The sequence below is a fragment of the Ranitomeya imitator genome, chromosome 2 (assembly GCF_032444005.1).
Source record: "Ranitomeya imitator isolate aRanImi1 chromosome 2, aRanImi1.pri, whole genome shotgun sequence".
Lineage (NCBI taxonomy): Eukaryota > Metazoa > Chordata > Amphibia > Anura > Dendrobatidae > Ranitomeya > Ranitomeya imitator.
This window is the reverse complement of record NC_091283.1, coordinates 781,914,446-781,937,769: the sequence shown is the minus strand read 5'-3', so window position 1 is coordinate 781,937,769 and position 23,324 is coordinate 781,914,446.

Genomic DNA, 23,324 nt, shown 5'->3' with positions numbered 1-23,324 from the left:
GGCCAATGGTAATATTTTTTGCTATGTTGAATTTGGGTGGTATAAATTCACAAGTAATTTATCTTGAAAACAAGCTTGAACCACTCCGTAGACGATTGTATCTGAAAAAATTGGCCCATGAACTAGTACTTGGAGAGCTACGCAGGAGAAGCGTGAAAACAATCCCCTCTCCCCTTCAAGTTCAGCTCAAAAGGTTCCGCCCAGAAGATGATGGTGAAAAGTCACCATCTGCACCACCTCACAAAAGAAGGAGATGCACCACCTGCCAAACGGAAAGCGGAACCAGAAGGCTTTCAAATTATGAATGTCTCAAATGTCATAAAGCAATTTGCCTGACACATGCAAAAATGGTCTGTAATTCTTGCTATTTGCTCTGCAAGTGTGACTTTTCTGGGGAAACCTCAGCATCTACTTCTGATTGAATATGTTTTTAATAGTACTTAAGGTACCTTAAAATTAAGTTTGTGTTCAAAAATTTTCTTTGTACATTTTTTTGAGAGAGTCGAACTGGGGACTATTTGGCGGGAGTTTTGAAAAGTTTGTATTTCATAGTTATTAGTTTTATGTTAAGTAAATGGTTTTTTTTGCAACTGATTATGTGTAGTCTCTTTTATTACATCCCTATGAAGGTCACTGATCACTTTTAGAGCACTGAAATTGCAAACATTAGATATTATAGGTATTTTTCCAGCAGGCGCCTGACAGGCACATTGTATGTGAACTCGTTAGTCCGAATATTGTATGTGACGGAGGGTTAATATCCAGCAAAGGCTAAGAAGATGGGGCTCCATATACTCGCACAACACTCTTCCTACTTTTCTGGATCAACATTGGACCAAATTTTTTATATACATGCATGTCTGGTATGAAACCAAAGGCACCATCTTGAAAAAGCTAAGAGGGAAAATAAATTACCACAAAAAAGGATATACATCAAACATATCAAAATAAATGCATAGTCAAAATAGCCACATAAAGTGCTATAAATAAGCAAAATGATATTTAAGCATCGCCTGCAAGCTTCATATTGAGGAAGTGCATGCTTCAAATTAAGGAATATACATACACAAATGTTAGATGTTGAATAACAATAAACATAAAATATGTGAAAACCATGATTTTTATTTCAAAAATGTATTTCAAAAGAAACATTTATCTCCAAGGTATAAACAATCTGTATGAATTAAGGAGATAGTAGAAATGAGTTTCTAGATATGTCTTCTGTGTTCCTAAAATGTCTGGCAATATAAACCTTGATGCAAGAACATAAAAGACTAAAAATGGCATCATACATTTTGCAATTAGTTTATGTTTATATTTTATATTCTTTAAAATCTAATGTTTGGTAAAAGAGACATATACCTCGAGTCCTTGACCAAACAAATTAGTGGAATGTGGAAAATGGCTCCTGGTAAGACTATCCCGCAACGGGTTATGAGAATTTTGAACACGTTGGTGCATCAAAGTATCTAAGTCATTGTGTTTAACCTGTTAGTATGCTTTGGATATAATTTATTTGGGATATTTGCATTGTCTGAAACATTCCATGAGGGCAACAGCTTATCGTTGAAATAATTACTTTTGAAACAGTTATATTTGGCTCTCAATGTTTGACCAAATGGAAAGCTAAAAGCCAATCTTGAAGAACCAGGGATGAAAACTGTTAAAATGGAATAATGTGCTGCTTGCAGTTTATGTGTAATATAAATTAGTCACCAATTAACACTGTCAATTGGTATGGAGTATGTATAATAGATAAGGAAAGAATTATGGTTTATGGAGGAAATTAATTTAATACATGTTAGGGCTAGCGAAACGCACCAAATAATTAGAGAGAAGATATGAGGTGCACCATGCAAAGATGGAACCTGCTGCTGACTAATGACAGACTATATGGCACTACAATGTGGATATATACATGGGTTAGCTTCACCCTGTATGAAGGAAGTGAACCCTTTTGCGTCACAGGGCCGCGGTACCGCACAAAGAGCGCAAGCAAGGTATCACAGAACTCTATCCCAGGACACAGGATTAGAGTTCATGTAGACCTCTTGCACTCGGCACCAGAATTGGGGTATCAGAGTAACAGAAAAAGTAACTTTTATGCACAAGAGTGCATGCTATACCACTCTGGCGGACGCCACTAACCACCCAGACTTGGGTCAGGAAAGCACTCTAATAGCGCATGGCACCGCACTGGCGATCACAGCAATCAGACACTGTTTCGTGTGTTTTTGTGCTGATAGCTCAGCCGGGCGCTAGATAGCTGACATCCACCTTACGCGAGCAGTCATACACAAGGGAGGGAATGATTAAAGAACGACTTGCACGCATCAACACACACACGTTTTCAAATGTACACTAGCGCATGGCCGAGCGGCCATGCAAACCTTCTATAGTGGCAGTGCTACAAGACCTTCCAGATGGACCAATAGGAGCCGCAACAGGACCTGAGCATGTTACCCCAACCTCCAATGGGAGGTTGTCCTATGGGCATGCTCATTATGGGAAAATCAGGACTTAGCCTCAGAAAGACCTGCTTGCTGCTGAACATTGCTGGAAGGGCAGTAGTAACCAGTCATCCAGTACCAGCCTGAGCTAGAAGCTGGGACCGACGTCTCCACAGAGCAGACTCCACTGTGGCTAGAGAAAAATGGGAAACTGCAGCGGAGAAGGTTCGAGATTCCCCCTGGGCAGAGGCGAGAACTCGACACTTAACAAATACACCCACCAAAAAAAGCATATATTCTATGAAATGGAAGAATCCAATGACTTGCTGAAAAAAACTCAATGATATATGCGGATGTACAAGAGTCAGTGGGTGTTATCATCCCCTGGCCTGGCTGTCATTAGAAAAACCGCATGGACCAGGGCTCATCCCACTGAACACCTGTACTACTTCACTGTGGCCAGAATATTACCCAGACAACACAGGGTGAGGGTAACACAGTGTGGCAATACTTTATTGGATCACAAACAGTCAATATAGTACAGTCCCAACAATTGCACAAGATGGTGCAAATGATAGAGTTTCACCCTTCCACTGGCTAGCTGGGAATTAGCATATTTGCAAATTTGTGGTTTCCACAGCCAAACAGTGGCACCCCGCTTTTGGCAGGCACCCACAGAGAGGAGGTAGCAGCAACCTTAAGAAGCTAGCAGAGTACATTGAGGTATGTTGCCCGGTGACCTTATTGTCCCAACATGTGTTCTCCAAATATCTTTGAAGGTTCAGTGATGGTCAATGGAGCAGATCTGTATTCCTCCATTTGGTGCCATGATTCCTTGGTTGCTGTCCTATAGAGTCTCACTGGAAACAGAAACAGATCCCCTTTTATATTCCAAAGGGCATTTATCAACAGGATTGTGAGAATGTGGTATGAGGTAATCACTCAATTTTCGACTGTTCAATTAACATTCATATTTTGTATGATAACAAATTTCAGGGCTGATACAATGGGTAATCAACAGGCATGTTGAATATTAACAAACATCAATTGTTCAATTAGCCTGCATCTTTCTAATCCAAGGTTATTAGAATAATAAACTGCAGGGGATGATACTATAGATAATTATCAGGCATTCAATAAATCAACATACAAGTCATTACAGAACGAGAGTCAACATGCAGGTTCACATAAACAATGGCTCATGTCTCTTGAGGTACTGAATAATAAGTCTGGCATTATTAAGAATAAGTGCTGTATCGTCACAATGCACATGTGCTGCCTCCCACAACCTATGAAAAGTTTGGGGTAGGAGGGAGCATAGTATGCACCCATTGTTGTACTAAATAACAGGTAAAAAGTCATGTAAAGAAACAAAAGAGTTGTGACAAAATTCAAAATCAAGAAAATCAAACAGAAATTAGTCATGCATTCTGTCTAAGTGCTTCTGCAAGTACAAAACAAATGTGACTACAAGAAGGCCATCAACGTGATATGTTTGAGTAAACAGACTTAATGTCACAGCTAACTAAATGGGCATCTGTAGGCGCATGCGCATGCGTATTCCACATAGCCAGGTGAAAACTTGCGCCTGTACACAGATATCAAGCGCTCGTGCATGCGCACTTATGTTTTGGACTCTCACCACTGTAGGGTAGAGCAACAAGGTTGAGATATTGCATGGCTATGTGGATGACACAGGAGGCATCATCCACATCAATTAGAGCAGGAGAACGGTGATCAGCAGCTGGAAGGAGAGATAGACGCCGAGAAAGGACACCTATTAGACCGAACCATCAAGATTTACAAGAGTGTGGGGGAATTTCAAAAGGATTTTGGCGAGGTTACCGTGGGAGTCAAGAGATAATATGCACCTTTATGGAATGCAGCACATGTGCTGATTAGATGCTAGCTTTAGTCTAGACATGAAAAAACTGGTGACAGGTTCCTTTTAAAGAGAACCATTCATTATTCTTTGATCGGTTTTACAGTCTCTGCCAATAGCAAATAATTTATAGTTGAAATTCATTATAAATATTAAAGTAGAACTAATTTAAATAAAACATAATTAACACAGGTCATATAAATAGTAATGAGCGAATAGTGAAATATTCGGAATTGGGAAAATCAACACAAATAATTTTTAATATCCGAATAGAATGCAAGTCAATGGGAAATATATTTTCCTGCTGGATCCAACAAACAGGACTGGAGGCCTAAGAAAAAAAACTGAAATGGATGGGAAAGTGCTAAAACTAAATGGGAACAGCATGGAGAAGATGCCTGCATGCCTTTCTGACACACATATGGTATTTGAGAATAATGTTGTCAGATTATTTCACAGATTTTACGGATTTATAAGACTTACCAAACCTATTCTTTTTTTAAAAGGAAAAAACATCAAGAAATATTTTTTCCTGCATAATTACATGTATATAATACAAAATAAAAATGAAAAAAAAAATATACCCTCCCTTCAGCATTTATTCACACGGGCTCTCACTCCTACATTTGGAAGGTCTCTCCCTCATTCCAAATTGTTAGCTAGATAGTGGAATACATATTATCCATCAATTTACAATGCCATCTAAAATATACCCATTTGAATTCTGGGCTTCGCCCACCATCACCACCCCCACCACATCTACCGCTATTCGATTATGCAGCTCCCGCTTCACATTTTTAGGCCAGCAGGTGCCGTGAAACCTGAGTTTGGGAAAGGCCCTCAGGTGGCCTTGTATCATACGTTTAGGAGAGCTCTAACTCCTATACTTGGGAGGTCCATCCCTCATTCAAATTGTTAGCTAGATAGTGAAATACATATTTCCCATTGTTAGATGTCAAGTTCCTGCCTCTGCACAGGGGGAATCTCGAACCATCTCTGCTGCAGTCTCCCATTCTTCTCCAGCCACAGTGGAGCCTACTCAGCAGACACGTCGGTCCCAGCATCTGGCTCAAGCTGGTTACTGCTTGTTGCCCTTCCAGGCTCTGACTTTGTAGCAGCACTGATCAGTAGTGAGCAGGTCTTTCTGGGACTAAGTCCTGCTTTTCCCATACTGAGCATGCCCACGGGACGACCTCCCATTGGAGGTAGGGGGTCACATGCTCGGGTCCTGTTGCGGCTCCTTTGGACTATCTGGAAGGTCCCTTAGCACATGCTATAAAAGGCTTCCATGGACGCTCAGCCATGCGCTAGTGTATACTTGAAAACGTGTGTGTGCAGATGTGTGAAAGTCACTCTTTAATCATCCCCCTTCCTAGTGTTGTTGACTACTAGCGAACGGTGGATGCTTGCTATCTAGCACCCGACAGTGCTATCTGCACCTAACACACGATAAAGCGTCTTATTGCTGTTACCCCCAGTGCAGTGCCGTGCACTATTCGAGTGCTTTCTTGAACCAAGCCTGGGTGGTTAGTGGCATCCACCAGAGCGGCACTGCACGCACTCTTGTGCATTAAATATTATTTCTGTTAAACTCTGACACCCCAATGTGTTCTAGAGGAACTCTTTCCCTGTGTCTTGGGATAGAGTTCTGTGACTCCATGTTTGTGCTCTTTATGCGGTACCGCAGCCCTGTGCAGGTTGTGGGCAAGAGGCATCAACACCTCTTTCCTGAATAGCAGATTGGGAAGGACATAACACAGGGAAACGGTCAGTGGTTTCACCCTCAGACACAGATTTTGTACTTGTTCCGCCCACCTACTGGGGTGGTTCGCATGTCAGCAGTATATGACATATGCTAACAGAGATATTATGTCGAATTTTCATTTATAAAGGGATGTGTGGATAAGATTTTCGAACTAGCAGCATATATATAGAGCATGTTTTATTACTCATAATATTATTTTGTGTAAGGCTCAATCTTGAAAAAGTGTGTGGAGCCTATTAATGCAATGATGTTTGACAATGTCCCAGTGCAGACCCAAAAATCAACATCAGACTCCCAGATACACACTTAAAAAGATCACGAGAAGGGCAACATAATAAAAAAATTATAATAATATTATATATAGCGATTGAGAGTTGATTGAGAAATTTGACCATTGCATAATTTACAAAGGTTTCCAAAAATTATCCAAGGGTTCTGTATCATACACGCTGAAAGAGACCATGATGAGGGCTTCACAATACATTTTGCAGTTACTACAATAGGTAGAGATAGGAAGCACAAGTTTCACTATTGCCCAATGTACAAATGTTTCCAAACATTTTAAAACATTACCCACTTGTGCGTCTATCCATTTTAGGAATGCTTCAGCTAAAGTGAAAACCCGCTCAGACAACATTCTTCTGGCAGGGCATGGCAGCACCTCCAAGGCATACAAGGAGAGGTCGGGCCAAGAGTGCAGCTTGTGAAACCAATAGATTAAGGGAACTGAAGAATCAGAAAGGATGCTGGTATGGTCACCTAAGTACTCCTTCACCATCTTGGTCAACTTCTCCCTCCTCGTAATAGCTACACCCACAAAGAGCTCTTGCTGATGTGACGGCTTCATGAAAATGGCCTAGTTGGTGGACATTCCCCCTTGAGTTGCACCTGGTTTGCATGTCTCTCCCCTGTAATCCTTGTGGGTGAAATGAGCCTGTACCTCTTCCAGCAGTGTTGTCTGAGGGTAATCTTTTCAGAAAGTCTTCCACAACGGCCCTCTGACATGAATGCATTGAAAATGAGATGTCTAAATCTGACATGAGAGAAGGAAATTTCTCCTTGTACAGTGGGTCAAGAAATCTGCACAGCCAGTATTTCATGGTAGAAGAAATGTCTTACTCAGGAGGGTCTTGGGAAAGGCATCTGGGTATGAACTGTACCATGTGTGGCAGACTACAAAAAGGCAGACGTTCAATTTTTGGGGGATACCGCCTCTATGACACATGTCAACAGCAGACTAAGGAAAATTACTGGCAAATAGTCAAATTCGCTTATCTCTGCATTCTTTGCGCCAGTCATTGAAATGCTACATAAATGTTAGGAGTCGAGTTTCCTCTGCTGCACAGGGGGAATCTCGATCCGTGTCTGCTGCGGTCTCCCATTTGGTATCGGCCGCAGTGGGCTCTGCTCAGCGGAGACGTCGCTCCCAGCGTCTCGCTGGGGCTGATTCGGTGCATAGGGTCACTACTGCCTTTTCTGGCTTTCCTATGGTATCCTGCACTGATCTGCGGCGAGCGAGCCTCTCTGGGACTAAGTCCTTGTTTACTCACACTGAGCATGCCCAGGGCAGGGTCTCCCATTGGAGGTCGAGGGCCACATGTTCGGTCACATGCTCAGGTGCTGCAGTACATTCCATTGGTCCTTCTGGAAGGTCCTGAAAGGGCAAAACATGCTCAGGTACTGCAGCACTTTCCATTGGTCCTTCTGGAAGGTCCTGAAAGGGCAAAAACTTCAGTAGCAGCTTCCTGTGCTGCAACTATATAAACTGCGCATGACCGCACGGCCATGCGCTAGTATTGTCTTATGTTATGTGCTTTGCGCCAGTGTGGTCACATGTATGTGGGTTCAGGGACCCGGCTGAAATAAGCCCCTAGAATGCTGGCTCCTCCGGCGAGGAGATTGAGTCTGAGTGTATTCAGGGACCCGGCTGAAATAAGCCCCTAGAATGCTGGCTCCTCCGGCGAGGAGTTTTGTATGTTTGTGTGACCACTGACTGCTTTCTGTTTGGGCAGTTAGCCAGTGCCTCTGTGGAGTCTAACAGGGCACAGTGCTTTCCTTTCACGGCTACTCAGTGAATTAACTGAGTTAGTCTATACCGCCATATAGCTCCGCCGTTTGCTAGCAGCAGGTACTCCTGCACGGTGGACCCCGGGCTGCGAACGCACCAATATCAAAAAACATCTCTATTTACTCGGTGCGTTCCGCTAGCCTTAACAGAATACTAGCGCCAGGGTCTGGCTAGTAAATGGCGGACATTCAGCAATCTTTGCGGTATATCCAGCAGCTGGAGGGTAGGTTGGCGGCTCTCGAGAGCTCAACCTCAGCTGTGGATGTTACCGCAGTTGCTTTACAGGCTGCTAGCGTGGCTGCAGCAACCTTGTCCACTGCCACCCCTGTTCCGACGTTATCTCGCCTCCCGCTGCCAGAAAATTTTTCTGGAAATAGCAAAACTTGTAGGGGATTCGTGAGTCAGTGCTCTATTCACCTCGAGCTCCTGGCTGCACGTTTTCCCACAGAGCGGGCTAAGGTGGGATTTATTGTGTCTCTTTTGTCGGACAGGGCGTTGGAGTGGGCTACGCCGCTGTGGGAGCGTGGTGATCATGTGGTGCAGAGTGCTCCGTTGTTTCCGAGCACTCTGAAAAAGGTCTTTTTAGGACCTCAAGTCACCCATGACACAGCGCTCCAACTACTGGCATTAACTCAGGGTGAGTCCTTGGCCAGCCATTTTTCCGTCCGCTTCCGTACTTTAGCTTCCGAGCTGGAGTGGTCGGATAAAGCCCTTATCCCCATATTTTGGAGGGGCCTGGCTGACCACATTAAGGACGCTCTGGCCACTAGGGAGATTCCTGCCACACTGGAGGTGTTAATAACTCTCTCTACTCGTATTGACCTCCGTTTTAACGAGCGGAGGTTGGAGCGAGCCCAGTGTAGGCAGAGGTTTCGGCTGGCTCCCACCTTCACCAAACCTTTGGAATCTCCAGTCCAGGCATCCGAGTCACATGAGGCCTTAGAGGTGACACGAGCGGGATCCAAGTCTCAGTCTGCCCGTGCACATAAGGTCCGTCATGTTTGCCAGCAGTCAGGACACCTTGCCTCCAAGGGTCCTCAGCGGTCGGGGAAACGTCAGCGTCTAGTGGCAGTTGGAGGAGGTACACTAGACATGGCGACGTTTGCCTCAAAGTTGTCCTTCAAGGGGACAATTACCATAGGCCCATCCATTCTTATGGTCGAGCTATGCGTGGATTCTGGGGCAGAGGGTAACTTTATGTCTTCCGCTTTTGCCCAGCGTCACGCAATACCCTTGGTGATGCTCGCCAAGCCAGTAACCGTTCGAGTGGTAAATGGGTCAACACTACCTTCACAGATTACCCACCAAACCATTCCTTTCACGCTATCTGTGTCTCCATCACATCAGGAGATAATCTCCCTATTAGTCATTCCTGAGGGAATTGATGAGGTCCTGTTGGGGATACCATGGCTTCGCTACCATTCTCCTCATATTGAGTGGTCCTCTGGGAGAATTTTGGGATGGAGTAAATCCTGCGAGGGTAGATGTCTGAGGGAGTGCGTTCAGGTTGCTACTACACAGGTACCCGCAGATCTTTCCTCTCTCCCCAAGCACTATTGGCCCTATGCAGACGTGTTCTCCAAAAGAGCTGCGGAGACCCTTCCGCCTCACCGCCCCTATGACTGTCCTATTGACCTCTTGCCTGGTGCTGAGCCTCCCCGGGGTCGAGTCTATCCGTTATCTCTCCCAGAGACGGAGGCAATGTCCCAGTACATCCAGGAGAATCTGGCAAGAGGATTCATTAGGAAGTCAGTGTCACTGGCAGGGGCAGGGTTCTTCTTCGTACAGAAGAAGACTGGAGACTTACGTCCATGCATAGACTACAGGGGTCTTAACGCCATCACCGTTAAGAACAAGTACCCACTACCCCTGATATCTGAGCTGTTTGATAGGCTACGGGGAGCGAGGGTATTTACAAAGTTAGATCTGCGGGGTGCTTACAACCTGATTCGCATCCGTGAGGGGGATGAATGGAAGACGGCTTTTAACACCAGGGATGGGCACTATGAATATCTGGTGATGCCCTTCGGGCTCTGTAATGCCCCAGCCGTTTTCCAAGACTTTGTGAATGACATCTTCCGGGATATGCTCACCACCTCGGTCGTAGTCTATCTGGATGATATTCTCATCTTCTCTCCAGATATTGACTCCCATCGGAGAGATGTTCGCAAAGTCTTCGACCTCTTACGGGCAAACTCCCTCTACGCCAAGTTGGAGAAGTGTGTGTTTGAGCAGGAGTCCTTGCCTTTCCTTGGTTATATCATCTCTGCCCAGGGTTTGGCTATGGATCCTGCCAAGCTACAGGCTGTAATGGACTGGCAGGAACCCCATTCTCTTAAAGCGGTGCAGCGCTTTATGGGGTTCATTAATTACTATCGCCAGTTCATTCCACACTTCTCAACTTTGGTAGCTCCCTTGGTTGCCCTCACCAAGAAGGGAGCAAATCCCAAGTTGTGGTCAGAGGAGGTCTCCAAAGCCTTTCTCTCGATCAAGTCACACTTCGCTAGCGCTCCCATCCTACATCGCCCCGATGTTGATAAGCCATTTATCTTGGAGGTGGATGCCTCATCCGTTGGTGCTGGAGCAGTCCTTTTCCAAAAGGATGCTCAAGGTCGGAAGCATCCTTGCTTCTTCTTCTCCAAGACCTTCACACCAGCGGAGAGGAATTATTCCATCGGGGACAGGGAGTTGCTGGCCATGAAGTTGGCTTTTTCGGAGTGGAGACATCTCTTGGAGGGAGCTCGCTTTCCCTTCCAAGTCTTCACTGACCACAAGAACTTGGTGTATCTGCAAACGGCCCAGCGGCTGAATTCTCGCCAGGCTAGATGGTCCCTGTTCTTCTCCCGGTTCCATTTTACTCTCCATTTCCTCTCCGGGGAGAAGAACGTTCGTGCTGACGCTCTCTCCCGCTCTGTGGTGTCATCGGAGGAGGAGGAGGAGGAGCCTCGGCTTATTGTCCCTTCTGAAAGCCTGAGAACTGTAGCTCCGGTTTCGCTAGAGTCTGTGCCCCCGGGCAAGACTTTCGTACCAGCCAACTTGCGACCGGAGGTTCTCTCTTGGGCTCACTCCTCCAGAGTGGGCGGGCATTTTGGGACCAATAGGACATCTGAGCTTCTGGCGAGAACATACTAGTGGCCGCATATGGCCCGAGATGTCAAGGACTATATTCAGGCGTGCGTTTCTTGCGCCCAGAATCGGTCTCCTCGGCAACGGCCTGCTGGGTTGCTTTACCCTCTACCGGTGGCAGACAGGCCCTGGGAGATGGTCGGGATGGACTTTGTGGTGGGTCTACCCAAGTCGCGTGGCTGCTCCATTATTTGGGTTGTCACCGACCATTTCTCCAAGATGGTGCATTTGGTGCCGCTTCCTCGGTTACCCTCAGCACGAGCCTTGGCGGTGTTGTTCATTAAACACGTTTTCCGATTGCATGGTATGCCTGATAAGATTGTCAGCGATCGGGGTCCCCAGTTCGCATCTCGGTTTTGGAGAGAGCTCTGCCGTTTACTCAGCATAGAGTTAAACCTCTCCTCTGCATACCATCCCGAGACGAATGGGTTGGTGGAGAGAACCAACCAGACTCTGGTGACATATTTGCGACATTTCGTCTCTGCTAGGCAGGATGACTGGGCATCTTTGCTACCTTGGACGGAATTTGCCCTGAACAACGCCGTAGCCGATTCCACTGGTCAAACTCCTTTTCTCCTTAATTACGGCCAGCATCCGCGTGTCCCTGTGCCCATGCCCGTGTCATCCACCGATTCTAGGGTGGCAGACTGGGCGGTGGAGGCACGTGACATCTGGGACCGCACACAGGATGCCATCCGGGCCTCCAAGGAGAGAATGAGGGTTTCGGCTGATACACACCGGCGCCCGGCTCTGGTCTTTGCTCCTGGCGACTTAGTGTGGCTCTCCGCCCGTAACATCAGGCTGCGAGTTGAGTCCACTAAGTTTGCTCCTCGCTACATTGGCCCGTTTAAGGTTCTGGAACAGGTCAACCCTGTGGTCTACCGTTTGGCTATTCCTCCACGCCTTGGTATCACCGATACTTTCCACGTTTCCCTCTTAAAGCCCGTTCATTTGTCCCGGTTTTCCGAGTCATCTGCTGGGACATCGGGTTCATCCACGGATGAGTTTGAGGTGAATGCTATTGTGGGGTGCAAGGTGGTACGTGGCAAGAAATTTTATCTGGTGGACTGGAAGGGTCACGGCCCAGAGGATAGAACCTGGGAGCCTGTGGAGCACATTCGGGCTCCGCTGCTTATCGCAGCTTTTGAGCGTAGTGAGGCTCAAGGAGGGGGGGCCCTAGGAGGGGGGGTAATGTTAGGAGTCGAGTTTCCTCTGCTGCACAGGGGGAATCTCGATCCATGTCTGCTGCGGTCTCCCATTCGGTATCGGCCGCAGTGGGCTCTGCTCAGCGGAGACGTCGCTCCCAGCGTCTCGCTGGGGCTGATTCGGTGCATAGGGTCACTACTGCCTTTTCTGGCTTTCCTATGGTACCCTACACTGATCTGCGGCGAGCGAGCCTCTCTGGGACTAAGTCCTTGTTTACTCACACTGAGCATGCCCAGGGCAGGGTCTCCCATTGGAGGTCGAGGGCCACATGTTCGGTCACATGCTCAGGTGCTGCAGTACATTCCATTGGTCCTTCTGGAAGGTCCTGAAAGGGCAAAAACTTCAGTAGCAGCTTCCTGTGCTGCAACTATATAAACTGCGCATGACCGCACGGCCATGCGCTAGTATTGTCTTATGTTATGTGCTTTGCGCCAGTGTGGTCACATGTATGTGGGTTCAGGGACCCGGCTGAAATAAGCCCCTAGAATGCTGGCTCCTCCGGCGAGGAGATTGAGTCTGAGTGTATTCAGGGACCCGGCTGAAATAAGCCCCTAGAATGCTGGCTCCTCCGGCGAGGAATTTTGTATGTTTGTGTGACCACTGACTGCTCTCTGTTTGGGCAGTTAGCCAGTGCCTCTGTGGAGTCTAACAGGACACAGTGCTTTCCTTTCACGGCTACTCAGTGAATTAACTGAGTTAGTCTATACCGCCATATAGCTCCGCCGTTTGCTAGCAGCAGGTACTCCTGCACGGTGGACCCCGGGCTGCGAATGCACCAATATCAAAAAACATCTCTATTTACTCGGTGCGTTCCGCTAGCCTTAACAATAAATACATGCTATTTGTCTAACCAATAGAATTTATTTGTTATATCGCCTTTACGACAATCACCAATGCAGATTGAGGAAAATATATTTCCACTGCAGGGTTTTCGCCAGTCGCCCAACTGCTAGATAAAGATATGCCCTTTTTATTTAACCAATAGAAAATTATAATTTTTATATCACCTTTATAGCAGATTAAGGAAAATTCTTGCCACTGTTAAATTGTGACGTTTGCGCATCTCTGCAGGGTTTGCACCAGTCGCACAACTGCTAAAGATATGCTATTTATTTAACAAATAGAAAAGTCAAAAAAAATTTACATCACCTTTATGACAAATGCCAAGAGTAGATTATAGAAAATTATTGCTACTGGTAAATTGTGACATTTGCGTATCCCTGCAGGGTTTGCGCCAGTCACACAACTGCTGGAAAAAGATATGCTATTTATTTAACTAATAGAAAATTTTAATTTTTTAAATCACCTTTATGACAAATGCTGACAGCAGATTAAGGAAAATTATTGCCACTGAATAAATTGTCATGTTTTCATATCTCTGCATGCTTTGCTCCATTCGCACAACTGCTAGATAAAGATACGCTAGTTATTTAACCAATAGAAAATTCTAATTTTTTATATCACCTTTATGACACACACCAGCAGCTTATTAAAGGGAACCTGTCACCCCGGTTTTTCAGTACAAGATAAAAATACTGTTAAATAGGGCCTGAGCTGTGCGTTACTATAGTGTATTTTGTGTACCCTGATTCCACCCCTAAGCTGCCGAAATAACTTACCAAAGTCGGCCATTTTCCTGAAGCCGAGTTTGCATCTCAACTTCAGGAAAATGGCCGCCGCGATCTCCATCTGCACACGCGTGGCATCCCGCGGCCATTTTCCTGAAGCCCCGGGCAGCAGAGGACTCCATATGCGCACGCGCGGCCTCAGGAAGATGGCCGCCCCCACAGATCACCAGGGAAATAGCACCGATCACGCGTTTTTTCTTCTCCTGCCCAGTGGATTCAGAAGATGGGCATGCGCAAACCACTACGCCACCAACGGAAATATATGCAAGATCTGGGGGAAGATACAGCGATGTCGCCATGCCCATCTGACCTGACCACCCTGATTGACAGGCGAAAACGGCGACTTTGGTAAGTTATTTCGGCAGCTTAGGGGTGGAATCAGGATACACAAAATACACTATAGTAATGCCCAGCTCACGCCCTATTTAACAGTATTTTTATCTCATACTGAAAAACCGGGGTGACAGGTTCCCTTTAAGAAAAATTATTGCTTCTGGTAAATTGTGACGTTTGCTGCTGCTAGATAAATATTATCTATGTCAGCAATAGGCGAGGAATATTATTTAGCAATTAGCTTTTAAAAAGGATGTTTACTATATGCTGACACTGATGAATATTATTTAGATGTAAAAAAATTATGCTGGTATGCGGTAATGTGATGTAGCTCCAAAACTTTTGTTTAGTATATGCTGGCACTAACTAATATTATTTGGCTCTAAAAAGAGCTGCTTTGTGTATAATGGTATTGGATGAAACCCTTCCTATCGTTCCTCAATCCCACAGTCTGCTCCTAAACTGTACAACACAATGCAACCTAGCAGAGATCTCCAGCATGTACTTGCAATGATGATTGAAAACACCCAGAGGCCTGACTTTCACTCTCCCTTGTATTAAATCTCTCCCTAGTAGTGTTGAGCGATACCGTCCGATACTTGAAAGTATCGGTATCGGATAGTATCGGCCGATACCCGAAAAATATCGGATATCGCTGATACCGATATCCGATACCAATACAAGTCAATGGGACATCAAGTATCGGAAGGTATTCTCATGGTTCCCAGGGTCTGAAGGAGAGGAAACTCTCCTTCAGGCCCTGGGATCCATAGGGAGGTGTAAAATAAAGAATAAAAATAAAAAATATTGATATATTTACCTCTCCGGCGGCCCCTGAACTCAGCGCGGGTAACCGGCAGGCTTCGTTGTTCAAAATCAGCGCTTTTAGGACCTGAGAATCACGTCCCGGCTTCTGATTGGTCGCGGGCCGCCCATGTGACCGCCACGCGACCAATCACAAGCCGCGACGTCACCGCAAGCTATTGACGCGCTCATTTTTAAAAATGAGCGCGTTAATGGCTTTGAAAGACATAGCGGCTTGTGATTGGTCGCGTGGCCGCGACCAATCACAAGCCGCAACGTCACCGCAAGCTATTGACGCGCTCATTTTTAAAAATGAGCGCGTTAATGGCTTTGAAAGACATAGCGGCTTGTGATTGGTCGCGTGGCCGCGACCAATCACAAGCCGCGACGTCACCGCAAACTATTGATGCGCTCATTTTTAAAAATGAGCGCGTCAATAGCTTGCGGTGACGTCGTGGCTTGTGATTGGTCGCGGCCACTCGACCAATCACAAGCCGCTATGTCTTTCAAAGCCATTAACGCGCTCATTTTTAAAAATGAGCGCGTCAATAGCTTGCGGTGACGTCGCGGCTTGTGATTGGTCGCGTGGCAGTCACATGGGCGGCCCGCGACCAATCAGAAGCCGGGACGTGATTCTCAGGTCCTAAAAGCGCTGATTTTGAACAACGAAGCCTGCCGGTTACCCGCGCTGAGTCCAGGGGCCGCCGGAGAGGTAAATATATCAATATTTTTTATTTTTATTCTTTATTTTACAGATCCCTATGTATCCGATACCGATACCCGATACCACAAAAGTATCGGATCTCGGTATCGGAATTCCGATACCGCAAGTATCGGCCGATACCCGATACTTGCGGTATCGGAATGCTCAACACTACTCCCTAGTTTATTGACTATCACTATCTAATAAAGAACTAATCTTCACCCTCATGAGCTCTAACAAGAGCTTTTTGTAATCACAAACTCTTCCTATACAATTCTTTCACTTTCCCTGCACTCACACTATGCTCTAACTACCTTGTTTCTGGCTTCAATGTGCACAGGATGGCGCCAGCAGGAATTTAAAAATCCCCTATGACGCTGTAAGGCCAGCCAATCACAGTAATGCCACACCAAAGATGGTGCCGGCATTACTGTGATTGGAAATCAAGTCCAGAATGTTTATTGGCTGCAAATAAAGCACCAAACATTCTGGGTGGGTACCTCGAATATACAGAGGAGAATAGCAAATTACTTGCCAAGTAACAAATAGCCCAAATGGCATACTGTTTGTGCATGTAACGAATAGTGCCGAATATATTCGCTCATCACTACATGTAAACCATCCAGTGTTTACTTAAAGTGTACCCATCAATAATCTGGGGCTGCCTGTTTATTAAATAAAGTTGGCATCCCCATACTAATGATTTTTTCTAATTAAATGTTAAAGTCAAAATTTCACAGAGCCCCAAAAAGTGTTGAACTTTCTAGAAAAAGTCATCTCTTATATTCTGGGTTGTGGGATTTGGGCTTGCAGAGCAGGGTACGCTACACATCCAGTTACTCAATGTGAGATATCACTCTTTGCACTAATCCAGCATTGTTTTAACCTTTACTAAAGATTTTACTTTTCGGTCACCGCTTAGGCTACGTTCACATTAGCGTTTTGCGTGTTTGCGTCGGGCGACGCAGCGGTGACGCATGCGTCATGCGCCCCTATATTTAACATGGGGGACGCATGGACATGCGTTGTGCTGCGTTGTGCGACGCATGCGTTTTTTTTGCCGCAAGCATCGGGCGCAGAAAAGGCAACAAGTTGCATTTTTCTCGCGTCCAAATTTCGGCAAAAAACGACGCATGCGTCACAAAACGCAGCGTTTTGCGTGCGTTTTGGTGCGTTTTTATTTGCATTGTGCGTTGTGTCGCCGACGCAGCGGCGCACAACGCAAATGTGAACGTAGCCTTAGTTAGCAATGAGGCAGTGCAAAGATAGGGCAAAGAGGATGAGATGGCATGAAAATACAAGAGTGGAGTGTTCTGTACACTTTCGACAATTTCTTATATTTAGAAAAACATCTATTCTGCAGCTGAACACTCTTTTATGAAGTAAAAAGCCATCCCCAGACTTGAGTGAGAGAAAATATTAAAGTAATCATTGGATGGTTTATATGACCTAAGAGTGTGTTAACCTTTATTTAAATGGGTTCTAAGTGAACATTTATGAGTTTCAGCTGGAAATTACTTATCATTTGCACACACTTTAAACTGGAGTAAAGATTTTAACTAGCATAATGGCAAGTGTTATTCATATATTGACGACATAAAAGAAAAAAATGAAATGTCAACGGCTATGAGTGCAATTAGATTATATTTAAAATTGTTCGAAGTCAAAGTATTACAATAGTATGGGAAATTAAAAATAAAATGGATGAAAACTAAAATATTTGGATAAAAATTGAATGAAAGTTAAAATATTTTGTTTCTTAATTTTTAAGTGAAACAATAATTTAATTAGACTTCTACGATAACTTTTATTTGCTTTATTTTATAAAAAACATTGTTTTGGATGTTGTGGATCGCAGAAGGAAAAAATAAATGTGCACAAATTATGAACATTTTGCAGATAATGTTCATTACGAATTACTTTGATTTACAGCTCCTATGCATACCTAAATTTTAACCGTGTAGCCCACTACAAACATATTGTAGCTGTGGTAAATTTGGCTTTCAGTTGCTTAAAACATCTCTGGAACTTTTGTGTTTACAATTGAAATCTAAACATAAGAATTCAACTTTAGTGTCATTTACATTTTGAGATTATTTTTATATATGCTAAATGGCCTTAAAAGAAAAAGGAAAAAAAAGATTAAATATATCTATATATGCATTTTTAAACATCTACATATACAGTATAGTGAAAAGTTTTTTAAGCAGGTGTGGAGAAAAATGATACAAAGTAAGAATGCTTTCAAAGACAATAGTTATTAGTTTATTATTAGCAATTAACAAAAAGTTCAGTGAATAAATGGAAGAGAAATTTAAATCAAATAATTTTTTGGTGTGACCACTCCGTGCCTTCAAAACAGCATAAATTCTTGGACAAAATCATTGAATTTGCAGGTATATTTTTGGTAAGAATGCTATCCGTCAAAATATTGGATCACACTTGGACAAATGTTATTCTATGGGGCCATATACATGTCCTGTCCAATTTTCTCTCAGCATCAAAGGAAGAAACTGCAGCATGCCAGAGTTTGATCCAATGCTCGGATTGCACTTGGCCATACAAGTCAATGAGTCTATGGAAAACATCAGACTGTACCAGCATGTCATCTTAGTTCAGTCCAATTTCCATGGACTGACAGAATGGATAAAATGGAAAAATTATTTGATTTGATTTGCATAATCTGCCCAATTCTTTCAATTGAGAGAGTATACGCTCATCTGCACCCGCTGTTACTGTCAGATATAAAAGTAACCAATTATACCAAACAGTTGATAATCATTTTCATCTGTAGATTGAAAACATAGTCAATAACTGAGTGAGAAACAGCTGTGTAGGTGGCTGAAAACTGAGTGGAGAATATCCAAACTCTACGAACCGATATCAAATCTTTGTAGAGGATGAAGATGGCACACCTAAGAATGAAGCAATACCAGCAAGCAAAAAAGAAAAGGGCACACAGCAACAAGTGACAGCAAAAAGTACAGCCAAGAAGCAACGAAGAGTGGTGGTGGTGGGAGACTCACTACTGAGAGGCACCGAAGCAGCCATCTGCAGACCGGACATAACTGCAAGAGAAGTATGCTGCCTTCCAGGTGCGATGATCAAGGATGTGACCGATAGGATACCAAAGCTCTTCAGCTCCAAGGACGTCCACCCATTTCTTCTGATACATGTTGGCACCAATGACACGGCAAGGAAGGACCTACCGACAATCTGCAAGGACTTTGAAGAGTTGGGGAAGAAAGTAAAGGAACTGGATGCACAGGTAGTTTTTTCTTCTATCCTTCCAGTAGACGGGCATGGCACCAGGAGATGGAACAGGATCCTTGATGCAAACAACTGGCTAAGACGATGGTGCAGACAACAAGGATTTGGATTCCTGGACCACGGTGTGAATTACTGGTATGATGGACTCCTCGCCAGAGACGGACTACACCTCAACAAACCTGGGAAACACACATTCGCCAGAAGACTCGCTACACTCATCAGGAGGGCGTTAAACTAGAAGAAGAGGGGACGGGAAGAAAAACATTAGACTCGAACAAAGACGACCCAGGAAAACATACTCAGAAGGGAGGTAAGAACATTTCTAAAACAATCCACAGTGAGGAGATTGGAACAAAACAAAATCCTCTAAACTGCATGCTCGCAAACGCCAGAAGCCTGACAAACAAGATGGAAGAACTAGAAGCAGAAATATCTACAGGTAACTTTGACATAGTGGGAATAACCGAGACATGGTTAGATGAAAGCTATGACTGGGCAGTTAACTTACAGGGTTACAGTCTGTTTAGAAAGGATCGTAAAAATCGGAGAGGAGGAGGGGTTTGTCTCTATGTAAAGTCTTGTCTAAAGTCCACTTTAAGGGAGGATATTAGCGAAGGGAATGAGGATGTCGAGTCCATATGGGTTGAAATTCATGGAGGGAAAAATGGTAACAAAATTCTCATTGGGGTCTGTTACAAACCCCCAAATATAACAGAAAGCATGGAAAGTCTACTTCTAAAGCAGATAGATGAAGCTGCAACCCATAATGAGGTCCTGGTTATGGGGGACTTTAACTACCCGGATATTAACTGGGAAACAGAAACCTGTGAAACCCATAAAGGCAACAGGTTTCTGCTAATAACCAAGAAAAATTATCTTTCACAATTGGTGCAGAATCCAACCAGAGGAGCAGCACTTTTAGACCTAATACTATCTAATAGACCTGACAGAATAACAAATCTGCAGGTGGTTGGGCATTTAGGAAATAGCGACCACAATATTGTGCAGTTTCACCTGTATTTCACTAGGGGGACTTGTCAGGGAGTCACAAAAACATTGAACTTTAGGAAGGCAAAGTTTGAACAGCTTAGAGATGCCCTTAATCTGGTAGACTGGGACAATATCCTCAGAAATGAGAATACAGATAATAAATGGGAAATGTTTAAGAACATCCTAAATAGGCAGTGTAAGCGGTTTATACCTTGTGGGAATAAAAGGACTAGAAATAGGAAAAACCCAATGTGGCTAAACAAAGAAGTAAGACAGGCAATTAACAGTAAAAAGAAAGCATTTGCACTACTAAAGCAGGATGGCACCATTGAAGCTCTAAAAAACTATAGGGAGAAAAATACTTTATCTAAAAAACTAATTAAAGCTGCCAAAAAGGAAACAGAGAAGCACATTGCTAAGGAGAGTAAAACTAATCCCAAACTGTTCTTCAACTATATCAATAGTAAAAGAATAAAAACTGAAAATGTAGGCCCCTTAAAAAATAGTGAGGAAAGAATGGTTGTAGATGACGAGGAAAAAGCTAACATATTAAACACCTTCTTCTCCACGGTATTCACGGTGGAAAATGAAATGCTAGGTGAAATCCCAAGAAACAATGAAAACCCTATATTAAGGGTCACCAATCTAACCCAAGAAGAGGTGCGAAACCGGCTAAATAAGATTAAAATAGATAAATCTCCGGGTCCGGATGGCATACACCCACGAGTACTAAGAGAACTAAGTAATGTAATAGATAAACCATTATTTCTTATTTTTAGTGACTCTATAGCAACAGGGTCTGTTCCGCAGGACTGGCGCATAGCAAATGTGGTGCCAATATTCAAAAAGGGCTCTAAAAGTGAACCTGGAAATTATAGGCCAGTAAGTCTAACCTCTATTGTTGGTAAAATATTTGAAGGGTTTCTGAGGGATGTTATTCTGGATTATCTCAATGAGAATAACTGTTTAACTCCATATCAGCATGGGTTTATGAGAAATCGCTCCTGTCAAACCAATCTAATCAGTTTTTATGAAGAGGTAAGCTATAGACTGGACCACGGTGAGTCATTGGACGTGGTATATCTCGATTTTTCCAAAGCGTTTGATACCGTGCCGCACAAGAGGTTGGTACACAAAATGAGAATGCTTGGTCTGGGGGAAAATGTGTGTAAATGGGTTAGTAACTGGCTTAGTGATAGAAAGCAGAGGGTGGTTATAAATGGTATAGTCTCTAACTGGGTCGCTGTGACCAGTGGGGTACCGCAGGGGTCAGTATTGGGACCTGTTCTCTTCAACATATTCATTAATGATCTGGTAGAAGGTTTACACAGTAAAATATCGATATTTGCAGATGATACAAAACTATGTAAAGCAGTTAATACAAGAGAAGATAGTATTCTGCTACAGATGGATCTGGATAAGTTGGAAACTTGGGCTGAAAGGTGGCAGATGAGGTTTAACAATGATAAATGTAAGGTTATACACATGGGAAGAGGGAATCAATATCACCATTACACACTGAACGGGAAACCACTGGGTAAATCTGACAGGGAGAAGGACTTGGGGATCCTAGTTAATGATAAACTTACCTGGAGCAGCCAGTGCCAGGCAGCAGCTGCCAAGGCAAACAGGATCATGGGGTGCATTAAAAGAGGTCTGGATACACATGATGAGAGCATTATACTGCCTCTGTACAAATCCCTAGTTAGACCGAACATGGAGTACTGTGTCCAGTTTTGGGCACCGGTGCTCAGGAAGGATATAATGGAACTAGAGAGAGTACAAAGGAGGGCAACAAAATTAATAAAGGGGATGGGAGAACTACAATACCCAGATAGATTAGCGAAATTAGGATTATTTAGTCTAGAAAAAAGACGACTGAGGGGCGATCTAATAACCATGTATAAGTATATAAGGGGACAATACAAATATCTCGCTGAGGATCTGTTTATACCAAGGAAGGTGACGGGCACAAGGGGGCATTCTTTGCGTCTGGAGGAGAGAAGGTTTTTCCACCAACATAGAAGAGGATTCTTTACTGTTAGGGCAGTGAGAATCTGGAATTGCTTGCCTGAGGAGGTGGTGATGGCGAACTCAGTCGAGGGGTTCAAGAGAGGCCTGGATGTCTTCCTGGAGCAGAACAATATTGTATCATACAATTATTAGGTTCTGTAGAAGGACGTAGATCTGGGTATTTATTATGATGGAATATAGGCTGAACTGGATGGACAAATGTCTTTTTTCGGCTTTACTAACTATGTTACTATGTTACTATGTTACTACAGAGGTGAGTTTGTGGAAGACATTTTATGTCAGTTGTACACAATGGCAAAAGTCAGCACAGCAAGGGACCTGCCATCACTTTGGCACCTTTTTTTGTGTCTAGTTTTGTACGTTTTGAGCATTTTTCTTTATTTGTTTACATTATCCTATTGTCTTTTAGATTTTTGTTTTCAGATTTGAGGATGGAGATTAGTTATTTCAGATGTTTCTGCCTGATTTATCAATTGCAAAAATTTTAAAACTTGGAAGATTTGGCGCAACTCCAGTCCACCCAAAAAAGTTGCAAAAACAGTTCAAGTCACTTTTTGACTATGCATCAAATTCAAATTGTGTGCACCGTGTAAAATATTTTGATGTAAAAAATGACAACTAACATTACAAGACAATAAAGTGGCTTAAAAAATGCAAATGCACTAATCAGGATCATAGACACAGTGATAGGCCAAGGAAACTTAGTCCAGCAAATGAAATAGACACAATGCTTACTTTTCTTCAAAATCGGAAGAGGGCCATCAGTGGTATCAGCTCCAAACTGGCAGCAACCGGTGGTACCCAATTACACTCATCTACTGTTCAGAGGAGTCTGGCCAGAATTATTCTACAGGGAAAAATGATGGTCATGAAGCTAAACCTTTGAAAAGGAAACAAAGCTACATTCAAATGTCAGCAGATGCCATGAACTGGTGTGGAAGAAAATTAAATATCTGGCTGTAATATAATGCAGTTTGGAGATATGTGAATGAGAATAGAGGTTCCTTGTGAGATTGGGGCTGTATTTCAGAAAATGGGGTTAGGCATCTGGTCAGAATTAATGAC